The sequence below is a fragment of the Oncorhynchus nerka genome, linkage group LG18, assembly GCF_034236695.1.
Source record: "Oncorhynchus nerka isolate Pitt River linkage group LG18, Oner_Uvic_2.0, whole genome shotgun sequence".
NCBI classification, from domain to species: Eukaryota; Metazoa; Chordata; class Actinopteri; order Salmoniformes; family Salmonidae; genus Oncorhynchus; species Oncorhynchus nerka.
Genome location: NC_088413.1, coordinates 56,752,895 through 56,780,055, shown reverse-complemented (window position 1 = coordinate 56,780,055; position 27,161 = coordinate 56,752,895). Strand labels below are relative to the sequence as shown.

General features: G+C 44.5%; 1 pseudogene; it reads left to right on the top strand.

Annotated features, from left to right (window-relative positions):
* Positions 1-3,013: 3,013 nt before the first annotated feature.
* LOC115146184 (BTB/POZ domain-containing protein 7-like) overlaps positions 3,014-27,161 on the top strand; it is a 34,284-nt pseudogene continuing 10,136 nt past the window's right edge.

Sequence of the window (27,161 nt, the reverse complement as noted above, 5' to 3'; positions counted from 1 at the left end):
TGTAAATAGAAAAGTGCAAAAGAGAAATAGGCCTACAAGATTTAGGAACTTATGGCCTATACCAACCACATGAGAATCATTGTAAATATGTCCTATTTGAATAATCACATAGGCTACTATGATAACAAGTGAATTAAAGTAATCAGGGGGAAAAATCATATTTACAAAAGAAATTCCACGACAATCTATGCTAATGGCTTGAATGCATTTTATATAACATATCGCCCTCCGTTGGAGGACATTGGTACTTCAATGATGACTGAACGCCACACCAAAGACCACAGCCTAGCCCAGGGTTTCCCAAAGTCAAGCCTGGGGGCCCCCTGGATGCACAGTTTGGTTTTTGCCCTAGCACTACACTACTGATTCAAATAACCAACTCATCAACCAGCTTTGGTTATTTGAATCAGGTGTATAGTGCAAGGGCAATAACTGAAACATGCACCCAGAGTGGCCCCAGGATTGACTTTGGGAAACTCTGGCCTAACCGACAGTGCAATCAACTATCAATCTAGCCTACTTCTTTTGTAGCCTAATAATACACATAAGACCAAACACACCAGAAAATAGCCTAATTGATTAGGTATATAGCCTATTTGTTTTATTGATTATAGGCTTGATTGAGTATAGATCATTTGTTAAACTATCTTCATTCCACAGCTGCATGTCGGTAAATCATCTAGGTGGGTTGGTTGTTGAGCAACAAAACTGACGATCTATGGAGCAAAACAGATTGGGTTGGCTTAGAAATCAAATAAAAATGTGCATGTATAGATGTCATCATAAGATGCTCCATTGCTCCATTGTTTACATTTTTGTGACGCATTCTTTGATGGTAGCCTTTGCACATCTTACAGACTTTAAAATATTAATAAACTGCACTTTTGCTGCTTTTTTACTGTAACACCAGTATAACAGTAGTGTATACACACCCTTATGTTAGGGGAAATGTGTTTCCATAGCTAGGGCTGACAGTGAGGACTTGTGAAGAGCAGAATCAACAACCTATGCTTTTTTGAGAAGGTGTTAAAGTTCACAGTTAGTAAGTGTTATGCAAATGAAGGTCGAAAACTAAAGTTTTTTTGAACCTTTATTTAACCACGTAGGCCAGTTGAGGACAAGTTCTCATTTACAACTGCGACCTGGTCAAGATAAAACAAAGCAGTGCGGCACAAATAACAACAAAGAGTTACACATGGAATTAACAACAGTCAATAACACAATAGAAAAAGTCTATATACAGTGTGTGCAAATGGTGTGAGGAGGTAAGGCAATAAATAGCCCATAGTAGCGAAGTAATCACAATTTAGCAAATTAACACTGGAGTGATAGATGTGCAGATGATGATGTGCAAGTAGAAATACTGGTGTGCAAAAGAGCAAAAAAGTAAATAAAAACAATATGGGGATGAGGTAGGTAGTTGGATGGGCTATTTACATATGGGCTGTGTACAGCTGCAGTGATCTGTATGCTGCTCAGATAGCTGATGCTTAAAGTTAATGAGGGAGATATAAGTCTCCAACTTCAGCGATTTTTGCAATTCGTTCCAGTCATTGGCAGCAGAGAACTGGAAGGAAAGGCGGCAAAAGGAGGTGTTGGCTTTGGGGATGACCAGTGAAATATACCTGCTGGAGCACGTGCTACGGGTGGGTGTTGTTATGGTGACCAGTGAGCTGAGATAAGGCGGAGCTTTACCTAGCAAAGATTTGTAGATGACCTGGAGCCAGTGGGTGTGGCGACGAATATGAAGCGAGGGCCAGCTAACGAGAGCATACAGGTCGCAGTGGTGGGTGGTATATGGGGCTTTGGTGACAAAACGGATGGCACTGTGATAGGCTGCATCCAGTTTGCTGCTGAGTAGTGTTGGAGGCTATTTTGTAAATTACATCGCCGAAGTCGAGGATCGGTAGGATAGTCAGTTTTACGAGGGTATGCTTGGCAGCGTGAGTGAAGGAGGCTTTGTTTTGCGAAATAGGAAGCCGATTCTAGATGTGATTTTGGATTAGAGATGTTTAATATGAGTCTGGAAGGAGAGTTTACAGTCTACTCTAGCCAGACACCGAGGTATTTGTAGTTGTCCACATATTCTAAGTCAGAACCGTCCAGAGAAGTGATGCTAGTCGGGCGGGCGGGTGCGGCCAGCGATCAGTTGAAAAGCATGCATTTGGTTTTACTAGCGTTTAAGAGCAGTTGGAGGCCACGGAAGGAGAGTTGTATGGCATTGAAGCTCGTTTGGAGGTTTGTTAACACAGTGTCCAAAGAAGGGCCAGATGTATACAGAATGGTGTTGTCTGCGTAGAGGTGGATCAGGGAATCACCCGCAGCAAGAGCGACATCGTTGATATATACAGAGAAAAGAGTCGGCCCGAGAATTGAACCCTGTGGCACCCCCATAGAGACTGCCGGAGGTCCGGACAACAGGTCCTCCGATTTGACACACTGAACTCTATCTGAGAAGTATTTGGTGAACCAGGCGAGGCAGTCATTTGAGAAACCAAGGCTGTCGAGTCTGCCGATAAGAATAGTGATTGACAGAGTCGAAAGCCTTAGCCAGGTCAATGAAGACGGCTGCACAGTACTGTCTTTTATCGATGACGGTTATGATATCGTTTAGTACCTTGAGCTTGGCTGAAGTGCACCAGTGACCAGCTCGGAAACCGGATTGCACAGTGGGGAAGGTAAGGTGGGATTCGAAATGGTCAGTGATCTATTTGTTAACTTGGCTTTCGAAGCAGTTCCTAGACTGCTGCGCCACTCTGATGTCCTGGCTTTGGCCCAAGTGCAAGTCTGCCGGAGCCATGGCCCAGTGAGACTAGGGTGCCGGCCAGAGTTTGGAAACAGAAAAGTCTGAGCCTTCTGGGCAAAACAATGGGGTCAATTCTGTATGGAAATTAACTTTAAAAAAATGTATATCATGAAAACTGGAGCGGAGGCCTATCATCATATTGGCCTGTGTTGCTTGCACATACAGCTAGACGGCGCTCGCAAGCTGACAATTCCAGATTCGAACCAGTCAGCAACCAGCGTCTGGATAGGCCACACCACCACCCACCCAACCAGGCGCCGCGCAAGGATGAGTGTTTTTAAGGAAAATCAATCCAAGCTAAGGAACACGTCTTGAGTTTCTATTCTCGGAAAAAGGACTTGCAATTAGCTGAAAAGTCGAGGCAAAGTGGATCTAAAGGCACATGTAGGATTCTCTCTGTGTATTTGGCGTCGATTTATGCTTAATGATCGGTGTTACAAAGGGGAGTTGTGCGGTAGGTTAAGACAAAAAAAAATTCTACAAGGAAATCATCATAACTTCATTCGGGAATCCACTTAAAAGGGAGAATAATTTCGGAAAGAAGCTAAGTCTGCTCAAGGTACAGTGACACCTTAAACTATTCAATCAACGATCTATCGCAGGTCCATATGCCTTTTTGACCAGATATTTATTTTTACAGAACTTGTCAAGTCTCCAAAGAGCAACTCAAAGCGGACGTAGAAACCGACATGTAGGCTAATTACAGGGTTATGAACATGGCTAACATGCTACCGACATGTTTATTTTTATCACTCAACTTGTTTGCTATAGTGTCCATTTTTACTGTGAGTCATTGTTTCCGATTCAGTCGAGCGTAGGCTATTCCATGATACGACGCTGGCATGCGACGGGTTTAGCAGGAATAATCGAAATGCTGTCAGCAAGGCAACAATGGCTCCGTGGTATGGCTTACGATACTAACAAAGCCTTTCCACGACATTCATGTTATGGCTTAAGTTAGGTATCTTATTTGTAGGCTACGATGCAGCTACCCTGAAAGGTCCGATCCATATGCTATTCCTCTAACAAGAGCATTTGTTAAATTGTCAAAAAAACACCAAAAAAACGAACTAATTTAACAAATAGTTATACATTTGTTGCTATTTATTGCTACAGTATCGACACTGTAGGCCTATCCAATTAGTTGTTGGCGGATCGCGCTATAGCAATAATGTAGCCTAGCTACATTTCCTCTTTAGCCTACTGTTGAAGTGACTGATGCGGCGTTGAAATGAGAGGTTTCCCCATTTCTGGCAATGTCAAAAAATCGAATGTTGTTTTTTTTTGCCGTCCTTGGCAGATCAATGTATTAAACTTGAATTTGACTGCAACAGTAACAACATTTTAAGAACCTATACTATGGCAACTCGAATTTAGTCTGTTAGGGCATACCTCAGGCAGCAGAATGTTTAGTTGTCTGTATCCTATAACTATAGGATGTTTAGGTTATAGGAGCCTATGGAGTGTGAAATCCACCACTATGTAATTGAGATGAATCAGAATGGCTCACACAGGCATCTGATTAGAATGATGCCATGACTGGTTTGCCTTATATTGTCCTAAGAAAGCTGGGACATTTAAAAAAAAAATTTTTTTTAAATTGAGTAAGGCACATGCATCCTTCTTGCAATGTGAGGATGAATGTGTAGAGCCTAGATATCAATGAAAACTATGTTTACTCTACTCTGTGGCCTAAAGCCAATATAACTAATGGCCTTTGTCATGTTATAATTTATCTGCTTCCATAGATTTGTGTCCTTGAGGTGCCTGCTTTCCTTCCTTCTAGATAAAGACATGTATTATTTTATCTGGGCAACAGAGTAAAATGTAGACAGTTACTCAGAAATGACAACTATTGCATAACCTGAGAAATATCCCACAATATTGAAGTGCATGGTCCACATATCTTCTGTCACAAGGAAATGAGCCAAAGTAAGTCATCTGAATTGGAGAGATTGAGCTGAAGGTGGTAAGTTATTAACAGTGGATGTATTCTCAAATAAAGTTCCTGTTGAACGCTGACCCAAATTTGGGAAAAGCAGGTCAGTGCTTTGTTTCCCAAGATGTTGAATGTCACCCTGAGAGTCTGGCTGAAGACTCAGGCTCAGGCCTGTTTACCATAGATATCCAGTTCCTTCATTGTTTGTAATGCCAAGGTAGACTGTTGAATGATGAGGTCATTCATTTGCACACACAGCATAACAGAGTCTCACTAGCTTCCACGAGTTGCTTTGACATGAAGACCACCTTTTGTGTCCTTAGTTTATTTGTTTTGTCAGGGTGCTAGTTTATGATCACACATCCTCAATTTAAATATTATGATGACACTATACCAAAGATGGTTTGGTATGGTTTAGAAACTTGGGAACCAACCTCAGTTATCAGTGTAGCCTGTTACCGCCTGGACTTGAAATATCTGCACACCTAGAAAAAAAACTCCAGGCTTCTGTCATAACTGTCAATTACAGGGGGCAGTTTGGAAAACTTATCCCATCCGAATTGTCCTCTGGAATAACGGACATTTTGGGGTAATAAATACATCCCGTTTTCTAGTAATACTACTTCTGGGCAAATAGGGCTAAAGTCTTAATAATAACAGTTATACACCAAATATAGGCATAATTTGGAAGTGGGAACAGTGGAGAAATATGATTTCTTTCTTCCTGCATCTTAAGGGAATGCAATGCTCAGTTAGATACGGTCTGTAGAGGTGCTGTCATCACCATAAATGCTGATAGTATTTCGACCACGTAAAATATGTATTGAAGCCGAACTGACATTTTATCAGAAACACATTGGGTCGTTTTCACTGCTTTCTTTTTCCTGACAACCGGTCAAGCTGTACACGTTGTACAGAAAATCTTTCCTGTTGTTTTTGCTTTATTGTATTTCCTTCCCAGTACCTGAACATCCTTGCTTCCTCGAAAGATGACCGAGAACTTTACCGACGTCAACCAGATTGTAGCGTTCATTCTATCGATCTATTACAGGATTCTGTTGAGCAAGGTTTTATTTAGTCTTCTAGGGCAACATGTAATGACAAAAGGGAAGCTACATGTATCTAATTATAGACAAGTTGACTAACAAATAGCCTATCAAAATGTCTGAAATTATAAGCAGAAACATATCTAAATCAGGCAAAACAAAATCCTGCATCCCCTGTCAAATCATTATGCAGTCTTTGACTTTAGCCTATAGCACAATTCCTATATTAGTGGGTTGGGTGTGGGCCTCAGATTTTCACTTTATCGCATATAGTTGGTGGGTGCGGATGCGTTATTAGCAATTGCGTGCGGGTGAACAAACAGCTGACCCTGCGCACCACTCCAGTGTGCTTCTGTTTTCTGGTCTGTTCTGGGCGTTTATGGTAGCTGTCCTAACAGAGGGTGTAATCAGTAGAATGAACGGCTGCGCTGCTCACCTGATTGGCCTGATGGACCAGAGCACTGCAGAGCTAAGCAGTTTGTGACATGGCCCTGTAAGTCTGTCCCAGTGACTCACAGACTCTATAAATACACATCGCTGGCTGTTTCTTACTGCCCTTTTTAGAGTAAAATGTATAGAGTTCTGTTCCTGATTAGTGAGTTTATGCTGCAAAAACATTTAGGCCTGTCGACTCAGCAGAACGTCTAACGAAAGACCATAAACCTGAGGAAAAAGTAGGGAAAATAATCAAATCCAGGTCAGCTCTCACATCTTTCTTTAGAATAGACTGTGCTGAGCTCTGGCCCAAATCTGTCCAACATAGTGAAACAGACATTTTATGGCAATGTTTCAGAACGACGAGGAAACTAGCCACATGTCAAGATGTACTGGAAATGGTCACAAAATGAGTGAAAGAGTGTATCCTGTCACTGAATGGTGATTGATCCATTCTGTCAGTTCGGGTAAAGATGTCTTGGTCAGGTGTAAGCTCAGCAGAAGGTGCCGAGACACATCAATTTCACGGCCGACCCTGTGGTCATCATACTAACAAGCACTGTGTCCCGCTCTATAGTAACCCCCACCCCCCCAAGCTATCCCAGCCCTTCATTAGAAGGCTTATTAAACCTCTCTGATACAGTAGCAAAGGCCCCAGATATAGGGACATGCAGGGGAGGGGACATGCTGTCTCAGACAGTGTGAGTCCGGCTCATTAGTTAGCACAGTAGTAAAGCACACAATGAAAATGATGCAGAGAGAGCCTGCTTGTTATTCCCCCTTCACTCTCCTGTTCAACAATTGGCTGACGTGTCTTGGTAAAAGACCATTATTATTATTAGAATAGCATTGTGATGTCCCAAACCTCAATTTCCAGGTCAGGGAGTCACACATCCTGACCTTTTTGATGGGATCTTGGGACTGCTTTGTTTTATGGTAATGGTGATTGGATGGATGTTTGAGCTATAAACTGGTAGTGCAACCCAAATGAATATAGAATGCTTTAGAAATCAATAGCCTTCTACATCTTCATTGTAAGTAAATGAAGAGAAACTCCCTGTGGGGCATGGAGCGCTAAAGGCTAATATATTGCCTTGTGAATGATTGAACTGATATAGTTTACTATTAGTTCATGGCCTTGGTGCTTTATTGATGCCAGGGAAATGCATATAACATAGCATCAATTTTGCTAAGATGTTGACGCTTTTCAAAGAGGATAAAATATGCTACCATGAAGTGAATGTGTGTCTCTTTTCTGCTGCTGGTGTTTCAGTCATCCACTGTCTATCTTTGGTGTCAATTGCATTGTGATTGGTCAATGTGCAGTGCCTTTTTGGATCAGAACGAATTTGCGCAGTGACCATTTGAAAAACTAGACCAATCTGCAACTCTGGACTATAGGGGGATTGTATAAACAGAAGTCAAATGGGCATTTTGCATCTGCTTTGACTATAGAGTACTTAGTAGGTCAAATCATCCCAATTGTTACTGTCTCCCTTATACAAATTCATGGCTGTGCGCACGTGTGAGCTGGACTCTGTGGGATGACAGCCACTGTTGGTGATCTGATAAAGGCTGAACAGGAGGGGTTTGGGAGAGCTGGAATTTTTAGGAAGATATGAGTAGAACCCAGAGATATGCCTGTCTCGTTTTTTCTATTCCTACGCGCTCTGATAAGGAAATCCATATCAATTATTGATAAAATGACTTGACTGTCATTTGAATAATAGATTGGTCCTATTCCCGCCTGGTGTTTTGTATGGTAATGTGCTGTGGGAGGCTGAGATGCTCTGTACACTCTTAGAAAAAAAGGTTCTGGATAGATCAAAAAAGGGTTCTATGCTTGCTTCACATATGGCACCCCTTAAGGTTCTATTTAGAATCTTATATGGAATCCAAGGTTCTATATGGAACTAATTCTGGTTCAGTGAAGAAGAACCCCTGGGTTCCCGATGAAAGAATCCTACGAAGGGGTGTCATATATGAAGCAAACAAAATAACCATTTTTGGTTCTATGCAGAACCTTTTATTCTTAGAGTGTAAGTGGCAGATTAAATACAGTGACCCAGTCCACTGTGGTGAGTGTTTGCAAGCTACAGAGTGGAAGAGAGGGCATGGGGAGGGCCATGGCGTGAGGCCTTTCCCCTGTCACCTCTCATTAGTGACACATAGCCCAGCTCACCTTGCCTTTCATCTTGCCACTCCCCTCCCTAAACGCAACTCCGGCCCGTCCCAGCACCCTGCTCCAGCCCATCTGTGTCCCTCCCCCACACCCCAGACATCATTCCTCTGCCTATTCAACATCAGAGTGAGAGAGTGGAGTTAGACTTGGGATGCTGAGGTGTCCAGGTCTCAAGGAAATGGTTGTTTTCCAAACATGAAGATATGCTTCCAGGATCCTAGTGGAAAATGTGGTTCTTGAAGATGATTGTTTTGGACTCTGGCTGTAACGTTGAGACTGTGTTGTTTGGCTGATGTGATGGATGCATTGCTGCTCTGCTTTCTACTGCACCTCAGAGGACCTTTCGTAAACAAGACAGCACATCTGGGTTTTTTCCTCTATCCTAGATATAAAAATTCTCTACACAAATCCAATCCATATTCTCCCTGAAGCCTGGCTTATTTTACGTCACCATTTGGGCTCTCGAGTGGCGCAGCGGTCTAAGGCACTGCAGCTCAGTGCTTGAGGCGTCACTACAGACCCTGGTTTGATTCCAGGCTGTATCACAACCGGCTGTGATTGGGAGTCCCATAGGGTGGCGCACAATTGACCCAGCGTCGTCCGGGGTAGGCCATCATTGTAAATAAGAATTTGTTCTTAACTGACTTGCCTAGTTAAATAAAGGTTAACTAAAAAAAATCCTTCGGATGAAACAAAGATCAACCATAACTTAGTATATGTGAAACAGTTTTAGTGGTTTTGAGTGTATTCGTGTGAATGTTTGGTTTCCCATTGTGTGAGTGTTGAGTAAGAGCTTGTGGTTTTACAGTGGGCCTCTGGGAGGATGGTTATAGTGCTGCTCTATGGGGGAAAACACAGTGATTTATTAGCATGCCGGGGGGGACGACATCCATCTGAGATAAAGCAGATCTCCCATCGCATTGGAGCTCCCCTCCAGCCTCCCAGAGGGTCAGGACGTGTCTTTGTTGGGGTTAGGGGGATGGGTTTGTTGATGGTCATATAATCTTTACATTTGTATCAAACATTGTTTTGCTTCAAGCTATGATCTGCTAAAATATAAATGTATGTGTTATCTTTTGACAGTAGACCGTAGCAGACCACCATGACTAACAGCTGTCACTTGTATTTGCTCACATGCATAAAGACTTGCAGACAGTTAACTTACTATTTCAGAGCTCAAACCAAAGAAACTGCCGACCAACGCAGTTCAGAGTAGGGTTACGTCCAGGTTGGGTCAATGGAGGAGCTAACCGAGAGAGGGAGGTTGGGTGCAGGAGCGAACTGGGGCTAGGGCTGGGCCTGCAGAGAGAGAGTGGTTGAGCTGGGGTTTGTATGGGGCTTTTTGTCTAAAAGAGGTAGGCTGGACAGGGCTGGGGTCTGGTTTCCTACAAAGATCGCCATACATCTGTATTGCATTTATGATTACCTGCCAATCAACAGGCCGAGAGAGTGCAACAGTCTCAAGTGGTGCTAACCTTAAGCCACTGTTGAGCAGCTTTGGATGGTTTAGAATCTAGATATTAAATGATATCAACATTTTGATGTTTTTATTCCTCATATAGCCTCTGCACGTATAGCAAATATATGCAGTGTTATACAAGAGGAAGTTCATGATTTAGATTTTCGAAAGGAATTTCAGGGGCAAAAAACTGTGTCCATCCTCTGTCTGAAAAAGTATTATTATTATTTTTTAGTAATGTGAGGTTGAGATCAGTTGGAGTAACAGATTCCTTCACCCCTGGACAGGATGTATGGTTATGCATTAAGACTGGTCTGTTTGAGTTGTATTAACAGTCTCATCGGGGCTTAATCCACATGGCACTTTACTCAGTAACAAAGTTACTCAAAAACAATCTAATCACTCCATAGCTATCCCCCCCCCCCCCCCCCCCTCGATCTCCCCTTCTCAGGCATGGCAGGTTGGGCTTGGGTGTCAGAGGAGGCTCCAGAGGACCCGGCCCTGAGAGAGGGAGCCGATGGCTGAGGAATGAAGTGCTTCGCCCGGGCAGAATGAAGATGCAGGAGGGGAGATCCCAGAACAACAAGTGAAGAAGAGTCACAATGGGTGCCAATGCATCCAGCTACTCACACTCATGCTCCCCTCGTATAGGAGGAAACACACAGATACAGCAGACCTTCATAGGTAGGTTCTCAATGTTCTTACATACTTTACTATAATACCCGTAGTGTATCTTCAAAGTGTTGATTATCAGTGACCTCAACAGACCTTCGCGGCAAGGATATGAACATAGAAAAATTATATACTTAAATGTGATGCATGATACAGGAATGTACAGGTCATTGTGGAGGGAGGGAGGTTGGAGTTGATCTTTTCACTTCCAGTGTAACATTTCAATCAGCAACTGATTTTAGGCTCAGATTTCAAATCAAATCCAATTGTATTGGTCACATGCTTAGCAGATGTTAATGCGAGTGTAGCGAAATGCTTGTGCTTCTAGTTCCGAAAGTGCACTAATATCTAACAAGTAATCTAACAGTTTCCCAACAACTACCTTTTACACACAAGTGTAAAGGAATGAATAAGAATATGTACATATAAATATATGGATGAGCGATGGCCGAACAGCATAGGCAAGATGCAGTAGATGGTATAGAGTACAGTATGAGATGAGATGAGCAATGTAGGGTAGGGTATGTAAACATTATATTAAGTGGCATTGTTTAAAGTGGCTAGTGATAAAAAAAATTCCCTCAATTTGTCCATTATTAAAGTGGCTGGAGTTGAGTCAGTATGTTGGCAGCAGCCACTCTGTGTTAGTGGTGGCTGTTTAACAGTCTGATGGCCTTGAGATGGAAGCTGTTTTTCAGTCTCTCGGTCCCAGCTTTGATGCACCTGTACTGACCTCGCCTTCTGGATGATAGCGGGGTGAACAGGCAGTGGCCCGGGTGGTTGTTGTCCTTGATGATCTTTATGGCCTTCCTATGACATCGGGTGGTGTAGGTGTCCTGGAGGGCAGATAGTTTGCCCCCGGTGATGCGTTGTGCAGACCTCACTACCCTCTGGAGAGCCTTACCATTTTTTTTGCAAGAGTTCTGTCAGTCAGAAGTATTTATTTTTTCTTGACTTATGAAATGAATGTCATCTGTCTGCGTTGCTGGGCTGGAAGTGTTCGAGCTGCATTCTATTCAACTTGTATTTGATCTGACTGCTCTTGCAGAGAAGTGTTCAGTCATCCACCGCTGTCTCTGTTAATTCCCATTCCAGACTCCAAGCATCAATTCCTCATTCATTATATATCACTGCAGGGCCTTATTGATGGCTTTTTAGGAGTGGCTGCTTATTCATTTTTTGTGTGTATTTTTATTTTTTTTGTCAGCTTAACGAAAAAAAAACAGGCTTTTATAGTAATTTTCCTGTTACACGTTTCTTGTCTGTAGTTCTAGAGACAGGTCCATGCTCAGGGAGATTTGATTGGGTTGAAAAGCCCTGTAGATTGCAAAAAAATAACTGGATGTTCTTTGCGGTTCTAATGTTTGTTGGTTGTAAGCTTCGCTGTGCCGGCGTAGACAGAGGATGATTCACAGTATTAGAATGACTACTATGTGGGTCACAGTGATGGATGCTCAGGGAAGGAAGGGCAGAGAGACTTTTCTATTTGGCAGTGGGCAGTGGTGACGCAAGTATAGGTGGACAAGTGCATTGCAAAAGACTACAGAGGAAGAGGGGATTTTCCTACCCCCCCCAAACTTACACACAACGATGTAGTCCATGTTGTACTTCCTGTTGCCGTCTAATTCCAACCATGCCTTAATCAAAGTCAGCTTTATTAGCAGATAGACCCATTGATGCTTTTGATTCATTTTGATAATGAGGGCCTGTTCCTTTCTTAACACAGAACGTTGAATTATCTGTGAAATGAGAGACCTGAGGCCCTAGATCAAGGGAGTGCCAAGCACGCTGTGAGGGAGCTAGAGCAGAGTGGTGTGTCTGGACAGCCTGAACAGGTCACATGACCGGGCTAGGAGAAAAGACAGATTGTGTTTCCTAGGGTCATGCTTTCAGACTAGAAATGGCAAACTCTAAATGCTACCAAGCCAGAGGAATTGACCGCATTTAAAAAACAGCTGTGGAAAACAAGATACATGTATCATATGCTAGGATTTTACTCGTAAATTATTTCCCTGTTCAAAAATAACCAGGACATTTGAACCAGCTGACCTCTGTGTTATGTTATGTGTGTGTTGCAGGGACGTCGTCATACTCCCAGCAGGGCTATGGCTGGGAGTCCAAGCTGTACAGCCTGGAGCAGGGTCACGACAAGCCCCATGACAGGAAGAAGAAGAGCCTGGGCCTGGCCACCCTCAAGAGGAGGTTCATCAAGCGCCGTAAGTCCAGCCGTTCAGCGGACCATGCCCGCCAGATGAAGGAGCTCCTGTCGGGGTGGGATGTGCGTGATGCCAACGCCCTGGTGGAGGAGTATGAGGGCACAGCCTCCCTCAAGGAGCTGAGCTTCCATGCCAGCTTGGCGCGGGCCAAGGCACCCAGCCTGCAGCGTGACCTGGCTGCCCTTTACCAGCACAAGTACTGCACCGACGTGGACCTCATCTTCCAGGACACCTGTTTCCCCGCCCACCGCGCCGTGCTGGCTTCCCGCTGCCCCTTCTTCAAGACCCTACTGTCCTCCTCTCCGGGGTACGGAGCTGAGGTCCTTATGGACATTGAGACGGCGGGTATCGATGTGCCCATGTTCTCTGCACTACTGCACTACCTGTACACGGGGGAGTTTGGGGTGGGCGGGGTGGAGGACTCCAGGCTGCAGAACGTGGACGTGCTGGTGCAGCTGAGCGAGGAGTTCGGCACGCCCAACTCCCTGGAGGCAGACATGAGAGGGCTGTTTGACTACATGTGTTACTATGACGCCCTGCTCAGCTTCTCCTCCGACGCGGAGCTGGTGGAGGCCTACAGCAGTGGGGGGGCTGGAGGGGGCGTGGCCACAGGAGGTTGCCGGGGGCTGGGTTCCCCAGACAAGGACCTGAGGGCCCACAAGGCCGTGCTCTCGGCCCGCTCACCCTTTTTCCGGAACCTTCTGCAGCGGCGCATCCGCACAGGGGAGGAGATGACGGAGCGCACGCTGCAGACACCCACACGCATCGTGCTGGACGAGTCCATCATCCCGCGGAAGTACGTGCGAGTCATCCTTCACTGCATGTACACGGATGCGGTGGAGCTGGGGCTGGTGCTGAGGGGGAGCCCCTCGGCCGGGAGCCTGGGGAGGTGCAGGTCCTGGTGGCCGGGGGCAGGGGAGGAGCTAGCACCCGCACTGAGGAGGCCATGGAGCTCTACCACATCGCGCTCTTCCTTGAGTTCAGCATGCTGGCACAAGGTAAGTTACAGTACCAACCATCCCTGTCCTGTCTGTCTGTCCTGTCCAGTCACACTCCAGCTCAGAGCGGATATGAATGAATGGTTCACAGAGAGCTGGTGTTCACACTCAACCTGGGGCTGCATGTCCAGTTCTTCCCAGATCCCTTTATAATCTGCTCAGTGTGTGTGGATGAATGGTAATCTGGGAGGCTGCCTGTATCAGCTAGTGAGAATATGCTTCAATGGTTTAAATCCTTTAAATCAGGTCAGCCAAGGTAGATAAATGGGCCGCATCATGAATTTGAAAGTCAATCTTTCATGCTAAGAGTGCTATTTTAATGTGATATTGCCCTTAGCTCTGTGACGGTATGGGTCTGACTGAGGATAGATATCCTCATATAACTGCATCTCTGCATACTGAAATCTATCAAAGGTTAGACAGGGCAGGAGTGTGAGCCAACATCAAGACTTTAATGTAGACTGAGTATTGGCACAACTGCTAAAAGCTATCTCCGTGTCTCTTTCCATCCCTATAATCTCTGTAGCCCCCTCTTCTGAGGAACCTGTGTACCTATCAGTTTGGACCTAGTATCTAGGTGTGTGGCAACGATAAGTAGGCGGGCATGTGAAGATGTATGTGTAGGTCTAACCATAAAGTAGTGACTAACCTTAACTAAATCAAAGAATAAGAGTAATACAGAATTATGAAGACATGTCGGTGTAATCGCAATAAAATGAGTCTCAATAGAAAGCTCAAACTGGAATCATGTGTAACCCAACAGTTATTATTTAACACCTTTCAATACTCAAATCACAGATATACACTTATTTAGGAAGGACCTGGTACCAGGGTTTAATACCTAAAAGTGTTCATTTTATACAGAGGGGATCCCCTTCAAACCAAATTAGTCCCCAATCCAATGACACTCACGGTCCGGAATCCAGGTCACCTGTGCGTGACTGAGAAGCGCAAGAGTGCAAACAGTCCATTGGGCCTGTCACTCGGAGCTTAGTCTCTCACAACATCTCTCCAACGGTCGAGCCTCCGAGCGGGAGGAGAGCAAACGCAGATGTCTTCCGGCGCCAGTAGAACCCTCAAAAAAAAAAAATTTTTTACGCCGTCCTCACTTGGTCTGGGATGCGGGGCTAACAGTTCATTACTGGGGTTACTCAGACCGAGTCCAACTAAATAAAACCATTACAGTGCCTTCAGAAAGTATTCACACCCTTTGACTTTTTCCACATTTTGTTGTGTTACAGGCTGAATTTAAAATGAATTAAATTTATATTTAGTGTCACTGGCCTACACACAATACCCCATAATGTCAAAGTGAAATTGTATTTTTATACATTTTTACAAATGAATAGAATATGAAAAGCTGGAATGTGTTGAGTCAATACGTATTCAACCCCTTTGTTCTGGCAAAGCCTAAATAAATGAAGGAGTAAAAATGTACTTCACAGGTCAATCATTTGCATGAACTCACTCTGTGTGCAATAATAGTGTTTTAACATGATTTTTTAATGACTACCTCATCTCTGTACCCCACACATACAATTATCTGTAAAGTCCCTCAGTCGAGCAGTGAATTTAAAATACAGATATATTTTAAATACAGAAAGACCTCGCAAAGAAGGGTGCCTATTGGTAGATGGGTAAAACAGAAAAGAGCAGACATTGAATATCCCTTTGAGCATGGTGAAGTTATTAATTACACTTTGTATGGTGTATCAATACACCCAGTCACTACAAAGATACAGGCGTCCTTCCTAACTCAGTTGCCAGAGAGGAAGGAAACTGGTTAGGGATTTCACCATGAGGCCAATGGTGACTTTAAAATAGTTAGTTTAATGCTGTGATGGGAGGGAAAACAACTGAGGATGGATCAACAACATTGTAGTTACATGACAATACCAACCTAAATGACAGAGTAAAAAGAAGGAAGCCTATACAGAATAAAAAATATTCCAAAACATACATCCTGTTTGCAACAACACACTAAAGTAAAACTTAAAAAATTGTGTCAAAGAAATTAACTAGGGAAGACTTTGGTTTTTTGGGGGGGATAGAAAGAAATGGAAAGCACAGGAGAAATCCTAGAGGAAGACTTGATTGTCTGCTTTCCCCTTTCCTCAGGACAATAACCTAAAACACAAGGCCAAATATACACTGGAGTTGCTTACCAAGACGACACGGAATGTTCCTGAGTTGCCTAGTTACAGGTTTGACTAAAATTGTCTTGAAAATCTATGGCTCAACTTGAAAATGGCCATCTACCAATGATCAACAAGCAACTTGATAATGATGGGCAAATATTGTACAATCAAGCTGTGCAAAGCTCTTAGAGACTTACCCAGAAAGACTCACAGCTGCAATCGCTGCTAAAAGTGATTCTAAAATGTTGAATGCTTATGTAATCAAGATACACTACATGGCCAAAAGTATGTGGACACCCCTTCAAATTAGTGGATTTGGCTATTTCAGCCACACCAGTTACTGACAGGTGTATGAAATCGAGCATACAGCCATGCAATCTCCATAGACAAACACTGGCAGTAGAATTGCCCGTACTGAAGAGCTCTGACATTCAACGTGGCACTGTCATAGGAAGCCACCTTTCCAAAAAGTCTGTTAGACAAATTTCTACCCTGCTAGAGCTGCACCGGTCAACTGTAAGTGTTGTTATTGTGAAGTGGAAACGTCTAGGAACAAGGGCTACGCTGCAAAGTGGTAGGCCACACAAACTCACAGAACAATCGTCTTTCCTCGGTTGCAACACTCATTACCGAGTTCCAAACTGCCTCTGGAAGCAACGTCAGCACAAGAACTGTTCATCTGGAGCTTCATGAAATGGGTTTCCATAAGCCTAATGTCACCATGTAAAATGCCAAGCGTCGTCTGGAGTGGTGTAAAGCTCGCCGCCATTGGACTCTAGAGCAGTGGAAACGCGATCTCTGGAGTGATGAGTCACGCTTCTCCATCTTGCTGTCCGATTGACAAATCTGGGTTTGGCGGATGCCAGTAGAATGCTACCTGTCCAAATGCATAGTGCCAACTGTAAAGTTTGATGGAGGAATAATAATCTAGGGCTGTTTTTCATGGTTCGGGCTGGGCCCCTTAGTTCTATTAAAGGGAAATCTTAACGCTACAGCATACAATGACATTCTAGACGATTATGTGCTTCTAACTTTGTGGCAACAGTTTGGGGAAGGCCCTTTCCTGTTTCAGCATGACAATGCCCCCGAGCACAAAGCGAGGTCCATACAGAAATGTTTTTTCAAGATCGTGTGGAAGAACTTGACTGGTCTGCACAGTGCTCTGACCTCAACCCCATCGAACATCTTTGGGATGAATTGGAACGCCGACTGCGGGCCAGGCCTAATCGCCCAACATCAGTGCCCGGCCTCACTAATGCTCTTGTGGATGAATGGAAGCAAGTCCCTGCAGTAATGTTCCAACATCTAGTGGAAAGCCTTCCCTGAAGAGTGGAGGTTGTTATAGCAGCAAAGGAGGGACCAACTCCATATTAATGCCCATGATTTTGAAATGAGACGTTCGATGAGCAGGTGTCCACATACTTCTGGTCATGTAATGTATCTGACCAACCGATGCATATCTGTGTTCCCAGTCGTGTGAAATCCATAGATTATGGCCTAATGAATTTATTTCAATTGACTGACTGATTTCCTTATAAACTGTAACTCAGTAAAATCTTTGAAATTGTTGCATTTTATATTTTTGTTCAGTTTAGATTGTTGACCAAAAATGGCAATTCATTCCATTTGAATCCCACCCTGTTAACACAACAAAATGCAGAAAATGTGGAAGGGTGTGAATACTTTCTGAAGGCACTGTAACTAGCCGTCTTGACAGGTCACAGAATTCAGGGGGTTAACCTTCTCACGCCTCAGACTGTTGCCTAGCAATAGGTCCATCTCCAAAATATGTCCCCCATGCAACAATGTAACTAAATTAGTCCATGCAAGAAAGAGCAAAAGGTAACCAGGGGGTGACATCTCTCTGAACAGAATCCCTATATTGATAGCTTGTTTTAGTACAAATTGTGTTTGTCTCAGCTGCAGACGTTAGGCCAATGTAAATGGAAAAAGCATGTCCGGTTCAGGACTGTTCCTCTGTCCTCCCTCCCTGTTCCAGGAAGGTCTCCAGTGACAGACAGTTTTATTGATACACACATCTCTGCAGAGCCAGCGAGCGCTCCTGTCAGGGCCCCATCACTCCTTTTATTTATCACAAGACCGCAGCCCTCTCCCCATTGCTCTCCCTCTCTCTCTGGCTGCTGTCACTCTGAGTAGTGGAGTTCACCCAGAAGCCCCCCCCTAGAAGGTCAGATGGAGCCAAGAGCGTAGATATTGTCAGTTTATTACCGTCACCTCCCATTCCAATGAGTGATGAGATTTTAAACCTGTGGGGGGGGGGGGGGGTGCTCTCTTCATGCCTGCAAGGTTCATTTTAATATGAAGGTGTTTCTCACATCCGCTAGGCAGGGATCAGGATGTGAGGTGTGCTACTAACAGAAACCACTCACACCATTTTCTGACAGCTGATTGGTGGGTTAAGATATTTGAGAAACTCCATTAAAAAAAAAAAATCCTTGAATTTTTATATATATATCAACCATACATACTGTGGTTGATGTGTCAAAGAATAGCGTCCATTTGCCCTTCTGTCTTTAACAGCTACATTCCATCTCTGCTGGAGATCAGTGGGGTTTTGACAGTATTACATATTTGGTAGTAAAGAAGACACCGATCATAGCTGTTGCCCACCCACTCCATCAAATACATACAGACACAGGGATTAGTGACTCTTGTCACTAGCTGCATCACAGACAGGAAACAATGTACTACTGGGCTGTCGGGACAGTGGGAAGATTATAACCTTTGTCTGTCCTACAACAAAAACCCAATGTTATTAACAAGAACTTTTTTTTTTTAATGCTTTTCTTGTAAATCTCAAAGTGCTGTTGCAGTTAAAAGAGCATGGGGAGCACAACTCCATGTTTGCATGCTATAAAGGCACAGTAGAAAAGATGGCTCTCACACACACACACACACAGCTGGCTAGATCTTCCTCACACCTGTACGAGGGCTGGGAATTGCCAGGGACCTCAAGATACGATGTCACTGTACTTAGGTGCTGATACAATATGTCTCACGACGCTACACTGGGTGTACAAAACATTAGGAACACCTGCTCTTTCCATGACTGACTGAACAGGTGAATCCAGCTGAACGCTATGATCCTTTTAGGCCTTGAGACAATTGAGACATGCATTTAACTGCCTTTGAACGGATTATGGTAATAGATGGCAGGCGCACCGGTTTGAGTGTGTCAAGAACTGCAACGCTGCTGGGTTTTTCATGCTCAACAGTTTCCAATGTGTATCAAGGATGGACCGGCACCCAAAGGACTTACAGCCAACTTGACACAACTGTGGGAAGCATTGGCGTCAGCATGGGCCAACATCCCTGTGGAACGCTTTCGACACCTTGTAGAGTCCATTTCCTGACAAATTGAAGCATTTCTGGGGGCTAAAGGCGGTGCAACTCAACATTAGGAAGGTGTTCCTAATGCTTTGTACACTCGATTTATATGTATTGCGATTTTATTTTGCGATTCGATGTTCCAAACATATTGCTGCAGAGGGACAAGAGAGAGACATGACAATGCAGAGGGACGAGAGAGACATGACAATGCAGAGGGACAAGAGAGAGACATGACAATGCAGAAGGACAAGAGAGAGACATGACAATGCAGAAGGACAAGAGAGAGACATGACAATGCAGAAGGACAAGAGAGAGACATGACAATGCAGAGGGACAAGAGAGAGACATGACAATGCAGAGGGACAAGAGAGAGACATGACAATGCAGAGGGACAAGAGAGAGACATGACAATGCAGAGGGGAGAGAGAGACATGACAATGCAGAGGGACGAGAGAGAGACATGACAATGCAGAGGGACGAGAGAGAGACATGACAATGCAGAGGGACGAGAGAGAGACATGACAATGCAGAGGGACGAGAGAGAGACATGACAATGCAGAGGGACGAGAGAGACATGACAATGCAGAGGGACGAGAGAGAGACATGACAATGCAGAGGGACGAGAGAGAGACATGACAATGCAGAGGGACGAGAGAGAGACATGACAATGCAGAGGGACGAGAGAGAGACATGACAATGCAGAGGGACGAGAGAGAGACATGACAATGCAGAGGGACGAGAGAGAGACATGACGATGCAGAGGGACGAGAGAGAGACATGACGATGCAGAGGGACGAGAGAGAGACATGACGATGCAGAGGGACGAGAGAGAGACATGACGATGCAGAGGGACGAGAGAGAGACATGACGATGCAGAGGGGAGAGAGGGACATGACAATGCAGCGGGACAAGACAGAGACATGACAATGCAGAGGGAGAAGAGAGAGACATGACAAATTTAGAGGGACGAGAGAGACATGACAATGCAGAGGGACATGACAATGCAGAGGGACACGAGAGAGACATGACAATGCAGAGGGACGAGAGAGAGACATGACAATGCAGAGGGACGAGAGAGAGACATGACAATGCAGAGGGACGAGAGAGAGACATGACAATGCAGAGGGACGAGAGAGAGACATGACAATGCAGAGGGACGAGAGAGAGACATGACAATGCAGAGGGACGAGAGAGACATGACAATGCAGAGGGACAAGAGAGACATGACAATGCAGAGGGACATGACAATGCAGAGGGACAAGAGAGAGACATGACAATGCAGAGGGACAAGAGAGAGACATGACAATGCAGAGGGACAAGAGAGAGACATGACAATGCAGAGGGACAAGAGAGACATGACATGAGAGGGACAATGCAGAGGGACAAGAGAGAGACATGACAATGCAGAGGGACAAGAGAGAGACATGACAATGCAGAGGGACAAGAGAGAGACATGACAATGCAGAGGGACAAGAGAGAGACATGACAATGCAGAGGGACAAGAGAGACATGACAATGCAGAGGGACAAGAGAGAGACATGACAATGCAGAGGGACAAGAGAGAGACATGACAATGCAGAGGGACAAGAGAGGGACAAGAGGGACAAGAGAGAGATGACAATGCAGAGGGACAAGAGAGGACATGACAATGCAGAGGGACAAGAGAGAGACATGACAATGCAGAGGGACAAGAGAGAGACATGACAATGCAGAGGGACAAGAGAGAGACATGACAATGCAGAGGGACATGAGAGGGACATGACAATGCAGAGGGACAAGAGAGAGACATGACAATGCAGAGGGACAAGAGAGAGACATGACAATGCAGAGGGACAAGAGAATGCAGAGACAAGACATGACAATGCAGAGGGACAAGAGAGGGACATGACAATGCGGAGGGACATGACAATGCAGAGGGACATGACAATGCAGAGGGACAATGAGAGAGACATGACAATGCAGAGGGACAAGAGAGAGACATGACAATGAGGGACAAGAGAGAGATGACAACAGAGGGACAAGAGAGCAGACATGACAATGCAGAGGGACAAGAGAGAGACATGACAATGCAGAGGGACAAGAGAGAGACATGACAATGCAGAGGGACAAGAGAGAGACATGACAATGCAGAGGGACAAGAGAGGGACATGACAATGCGGAGGGACATGACAATGCGGAGGGACATGACAATGCAGAGGGACATGACAATGCAGAGGGACATGACAATGCAGAGGGACAAGAGAGAGACATGACAATGCAGAGGGACAAGAGAGAGACATGACAATGCAGAGGGACAAGAGAGAGACATGACAATGCAGAGGGACAAGAGAGAGACATGACAATGCAGAGGGACAAGAGAGAGACATGAAGAAAAAAAACAAGTTTTGATCAGTCATGAAAATGAAGTGTTAAACAAATTGGCTCTCTTTTCAAAGAAGATGAAGGAAAAATACTATTTACAAGCTATGAAGGAAAAACACTGAAGTTTTGGTGCAGGTAGAGCTGACTAGCGCAAAAATAATATTGCAATATTGTCCCGTTCACATTATCGATTTCCAAACTACTCCCTACACCATCATGTCTCTCAGGGTTGCCACGGCAGCTTTGCACCAGGCAAACTCTCATCCTCTCAAATCCCCCCCCCCTCCTCCAAGCCTTTACTATACGGTATTTATATTCCCTCTCTTGACCACAGAGAAGCAACAATCTCATCAGTTCCCATGAAACCCCATGTTGTGGTGTGTATCAAGGACCTCTCATTTCGTCTGTACGATAGCTGTCTTATTTAGTTAATTACATTTCCATCTCTCCAGTTTTTTTTCTTCTCTTTCCTCTGTTAGTTATCCTCCTCTCAAAGACGCCCCTAACCTTTTTAACATGCCTGCACGCTCAGTCACACACACACACACACACACACACACACACACGCACCTGGTGGTCAGTGCCGTTTAAGATTAGGGAGGACAATTATTTATTTTTAAGATCGTGGCCATTACAGCATATTGGATGGCTGTCACTCATACTCCAGTCACCCAGCCCAATGTAACATTGATAGGTTTGGGCAACTACATGATACTCACATTTTCCCTATACCATCGTGAGGTTGCTCCAACCTAGCCTACAAATGAAAGTTTATATAATGTAGGTGCACAGGTCGAGAGACAAATTGGAGTGAACAAGGTGACAGACAGTGTAACCATTATTCCAAACAGTTACAAACTAAATGAGAGTTCCTATTGGACAAATTCAGGTAGGTCCATTCCCGTTTTTTTATCCGTTTTTAAGAAGCATTTTGCAACACAATCGGAAGATCACCGATACATTTCAGCAGCCACATACAAACAGCATCACTTTCCTTGTTGTATAGTTCCTTCTTGCATTTACGTGCTCTCCTCTCACATTTCCTTTAGCTTGTGGACTTCAGTGCTCCACAAACAGCTGTCTGTGACCAGGTGAACAAACCTCTTCAAGCCAAACCTTCATAACATAAATGCTAACCGCTTCACACACAGTCTACGTTGTCACAGTATTAGCTAACGTCATAGTCAACATAGCTACTAAAACTAACGCATTAGTAAACCCACAATTAAATCCATGTGTACCATCATGCAGTACAGAGTACAGCAAGCAGTTTAGTAGTTACATCAGTGGGCCATGGTGGCAATAAATTTAATAAAACCGAAAGCGTACCCTAACTTGGAAGAGTTGGAGTGTTGGAAAGCCTTAGCCAGCTAGCTAACATACATTGCATTCCTATCTGTTTGAGTCAGGTTGTTGAGTAGGCTAAATTAGCGGCATTAGCTAGCTAAGTTATTGAAAAAAATACAACAAAATATAGCTCTCTCTCTGCTGCTTCTCAATTTTTTAAAGAAATTAATTTGTTCAAAACTGTTCAACTGTCAGTTCATGCTGCAAGAGCTCTGGAGGATGTCCTCCGGAAGTGTACTGTGTACGTCTATGGAAAGGGGTGAGAACCATGAGCCTCCTAAGTTTTGTATTGAAGTCAATGTACCACAAGGAGGGGGGGTGCTCCTAACAGAGTGCTGTTTAGGCAACTATAGACCTTTATTCCAAAACTGTGTGTTTTATTCAATTATTTGGTGACGTGAATATAATTAGTATAGTTTTATCTAAAAATGTTAGAAATTGTGAAACACCTAAAAAAACTATCTTTCTGAAATTCACTGAGTAGGATGGTCCCCCCTACCCTCCTGTGAGGAGCCTCCACTGACACGCCGTTGGCTGCCAAAACTCTTGCTCACCCAAGTGTCAAATGAGCTGAGAAGGCCCATGATTTAATTTCTATGTGACAACCTTGAGTGACCTCAGCCTCCTGTCAGAGACCTGGGGTAGCTGTCATGTGCATCGGGTTATCTCCGGGCTAGCAGTCCCTTCCTTCTCCTCCTCTCTGTGCCTCATCTGCTCCCCCTCCATCTGATTGAGCTGTGTCCAGGCCGGGGTGCACTCACTGGTGGTAGGATTCAATCTGAGAGCCTGTCGTCTCCATCAGCAGTTATCAACCCTATTAGCTCCCTAGCCAGAGATCGCTCACTCACTCTTTTACTTACTCTCACTTACCCTGGCCGATATTAAAAGCCTTATTCATTTTTCAAACACAGTGAGAGCGTTGATAATGAGTAGATCAGCATACCAATGCAGATTTTCCTTTCTACACATATATATATATATACACACAGACAGACAGACAGCGGGAGAGTAATGACTCATCTGTGGAGACATGCGTGCCCTTACAATCATGATTCCTGTGCGGTAAGTTTTAGTCATTGACTAATACCATGAATGACCACACCTTGGGTGGGCAATAAATAACGTTAGTCAGTCAGTCTTCAGAGTTGCTTGCTGATGTGAAAGTGTTTGAGTGGTAATGAATGGGATCAGAATTGATATCTAAACTTGCCATTGCATTTAAGAGGCTATTGATAGGCCCTGTGTGACTAACAGCCTTAGTTCTGTCATAGCACCTTCCATTAGGAGAAATCTGTCAGCCGTTCAACTTTCTCCTGTTACGTTTAAGGAGTCTTGGTATTGCTGTCTGATCAATCATATCTTTGGTTACAGGCAGAACTTGACCTATTACACGAGTGAACCCTAATTGTTCCAAGCAGAGGGGGATTTCCAGTTGCTCCTCGGCAAACGGTTTGCTTGGAAGTTGGCCTTAGACCTCAGGCAGTCGGAGTGAAGCCAATCATTCTTCTTTAGTCTCTCCTCGTTCCTTTTTGTTTTGTTTGAGACCTCCGCTAAAAATTAAGCTCTAGTTACTTGAGTAATCAGACGTGATTCAAGTCCACCACAGTGTTTACTGGTCCTGAGTGCTGCTGATGTCTTAAGTGGGTTTGGAAACGTTGTTTCATAAACATGGAGCTAAAAAAAACAGCAAGCCCACATCCTCAGTTATTGCCGTCTCACAGATGCAGTTGCCATAATGCTCATTGTGTTGATATTCTAATCAGTCTGCTAGGCTGCAGTGAATGTATAGTGCCAGAGAGAGAGAGAGAGAGAGAGAGGAAGGGGAAATGGCTTAAGTATTAGATATAATGCCCAGTCTAATCTCCGGCTCATAATAAGGGTGCAAAGCTTTAAAAGGCTGAATGGTGCTATGCATTCTAATGGGCTAATAGAGAACAGAGCTGTCTGCTTTCATGTGCTGCTGGTCTCCACTAGGGAAGCTTTACCTTTTCAAAGGAAGTTGTGTCTGTCTGTGTCTGTGTGTGTGTGTGTGTGTCTCTCTCTACGTGTCTACCCCTGCTCAGAGAGTGCGAGAAAGTAGGATAGAATGAGCGGAATACAGAGAGAAGAGATACAGGGAGGGAAGGAAGGAAGGAAGGAAGGAAGGAAGTGTGGAATCTATTCCCACTTCAGGCTGCTTATGGAAGATAAAAAGGCTAAATGTCTGCGTCCACATTTCAACCTCATCTGTCCTCTTAACGACACAGGATTTCCATCCTGCGTTTAACACTGTTGGGGTCTGCTTTGCATCGCTCTGACTAGCTAATAAAAGTAAAGGAAGGGACCAAAAATCTAGGAAAATGTATCTTTAACTGTGTGTGTCGGTTGAAGGAGGGAAAAAAAACATTTTTTTTAAAGAGGAGGGCAGGCGTCATCTCCCTGGGCGTCAGTGTCCAATTTCCCAGAGTGCAGTTTCAAAGGGAAAGGCAGTGCAGCAGATCTCACGCAGCCCACAGATAAGAGTCCCAGAGGAGCACTGGTACTGGAGCTCATAACCCAGCTAAGCCTAGGGCAGGGCAGCCTGCTCCGCTCTTCTCCACAAGCTAAAGACAGAGCCAGCAGTATGGGGCCTGGGCATGGGCCACTTCAAAGCAGACCAGTATCTCCGTCTGCCTCAGTGCCTCACACTGTGTGCCTCTATCACTGGCATCGCACTGCCTGCTCTCATTTTCCACTGAGTTGACTGTCAAAACGTGAAGCCAAATTATTTATGTACCCTTGTGGACATGCACTAGTTTCCTATCCAAGTTGATGTAATTTGATTGTTTGATGTTTATTTTAGTTCTATCTCAATTGCTACTGCCACTATGACTGCCACTATAGCCATTTCTGAAATTCCATTTCACCCAAGATGTGTTCAAATGGCTACAGTATATCAAGTAATAATTAATAACCCTCTGCAACTTTTAATTCGTTTTTGATTAGTGTGTGTGTGTGTGTGTGTGCATATGCATACGAGTGCATGAGAGCGTGCGTGTTTGTGCATGTGTTTTCTGTGTGTGTGTATACTGTGTGTGTGTGTGTGTGCGGCATACTTCCCTCTGGCTGCTGTGTTAGTGTGGTGAACGGGAGGTAGAGTGACTGGAACACGTGAAGGTATCAAAGGCATTTCTGTGGGGTTGAACCACTGCCTGCTGTTCTGGTATGTGCTCTGATTTAGGAAACGCATGGAGGGGGGTGCCGGGGGAAAGGGGGGGAGTGCTCCCTGTAGTGATGAATAGGAGGGAAACTACTGGAGGCTTCTGAATGGCTCCAGAAGTGACCACTGTGTGACTGTGTGGCGGGATATTTATGGTTCAATTAAGTCACCCATTAATTCTCTTACTAATGTTCTGACAGGGTATGATTTCCCATACAATAGATTTACAAAAATGTAGCCTGGGCCCATACTGTGCTGTAGCCAACTCAAGCAATACATATTTGGCATGACACAGAGAGGGGTTGGCTGAAGCACAGACTGACTGGACCACCAGGCTATTAAAGGTGCTGTTCACTCCGTGATATGAGTGTTAGAGGTACGTGACCCCTGTGCTCTGTGTTCCTGTCTCCTCACCCAGGCTGTGAGGACATTGTGGTGGAGAGCCTGTCCCTGGACTGCCTGGTTCCCATCCTGAAATGGAGTTCTCAGCCCTACGGCTCTAAGTGGGTCCACCGCCAGGCCCTACACTTCCTGTGTGAGGACTTCAGCCAGGTCGTGACCTCTGACGTACTCTACGAGCTCAGCAAGGAGCACCTGCTCACCGCTATCCAGTCAGACTACCTACAGGTGAGATACCCACGCCGCTGTGTGTGTGATTGAACTGGATGCATCTCCACAGACTCATAAGATCGTATCCTGTCATGGATGGGCATGTGTAATCGAGTACTCGAACAGACTTACAAAACTATCTATCAGAGATTTTTATTTCTTTAATACTGTAAAACTATTTGGTGGAATGGTTTTCGTGACTGCCTGTCTGGACAAGCTAAATTTAAGTCTCATTGTTTTAATGTTGACTTGAAGATTACGTTATTTTTGGTTCGACTCAAGTGTTCCAGTTGTGCATGTGTATTTTCGGGGCACAACAAAAAAGAAACCAAGCCAAGTATCACACAGTTATTCTCCTTAAATTCCCTTTCCCCTCTGTTTCTCAATCACTCAAATGCGTTCTGACTGCTCCCTCAACACACGT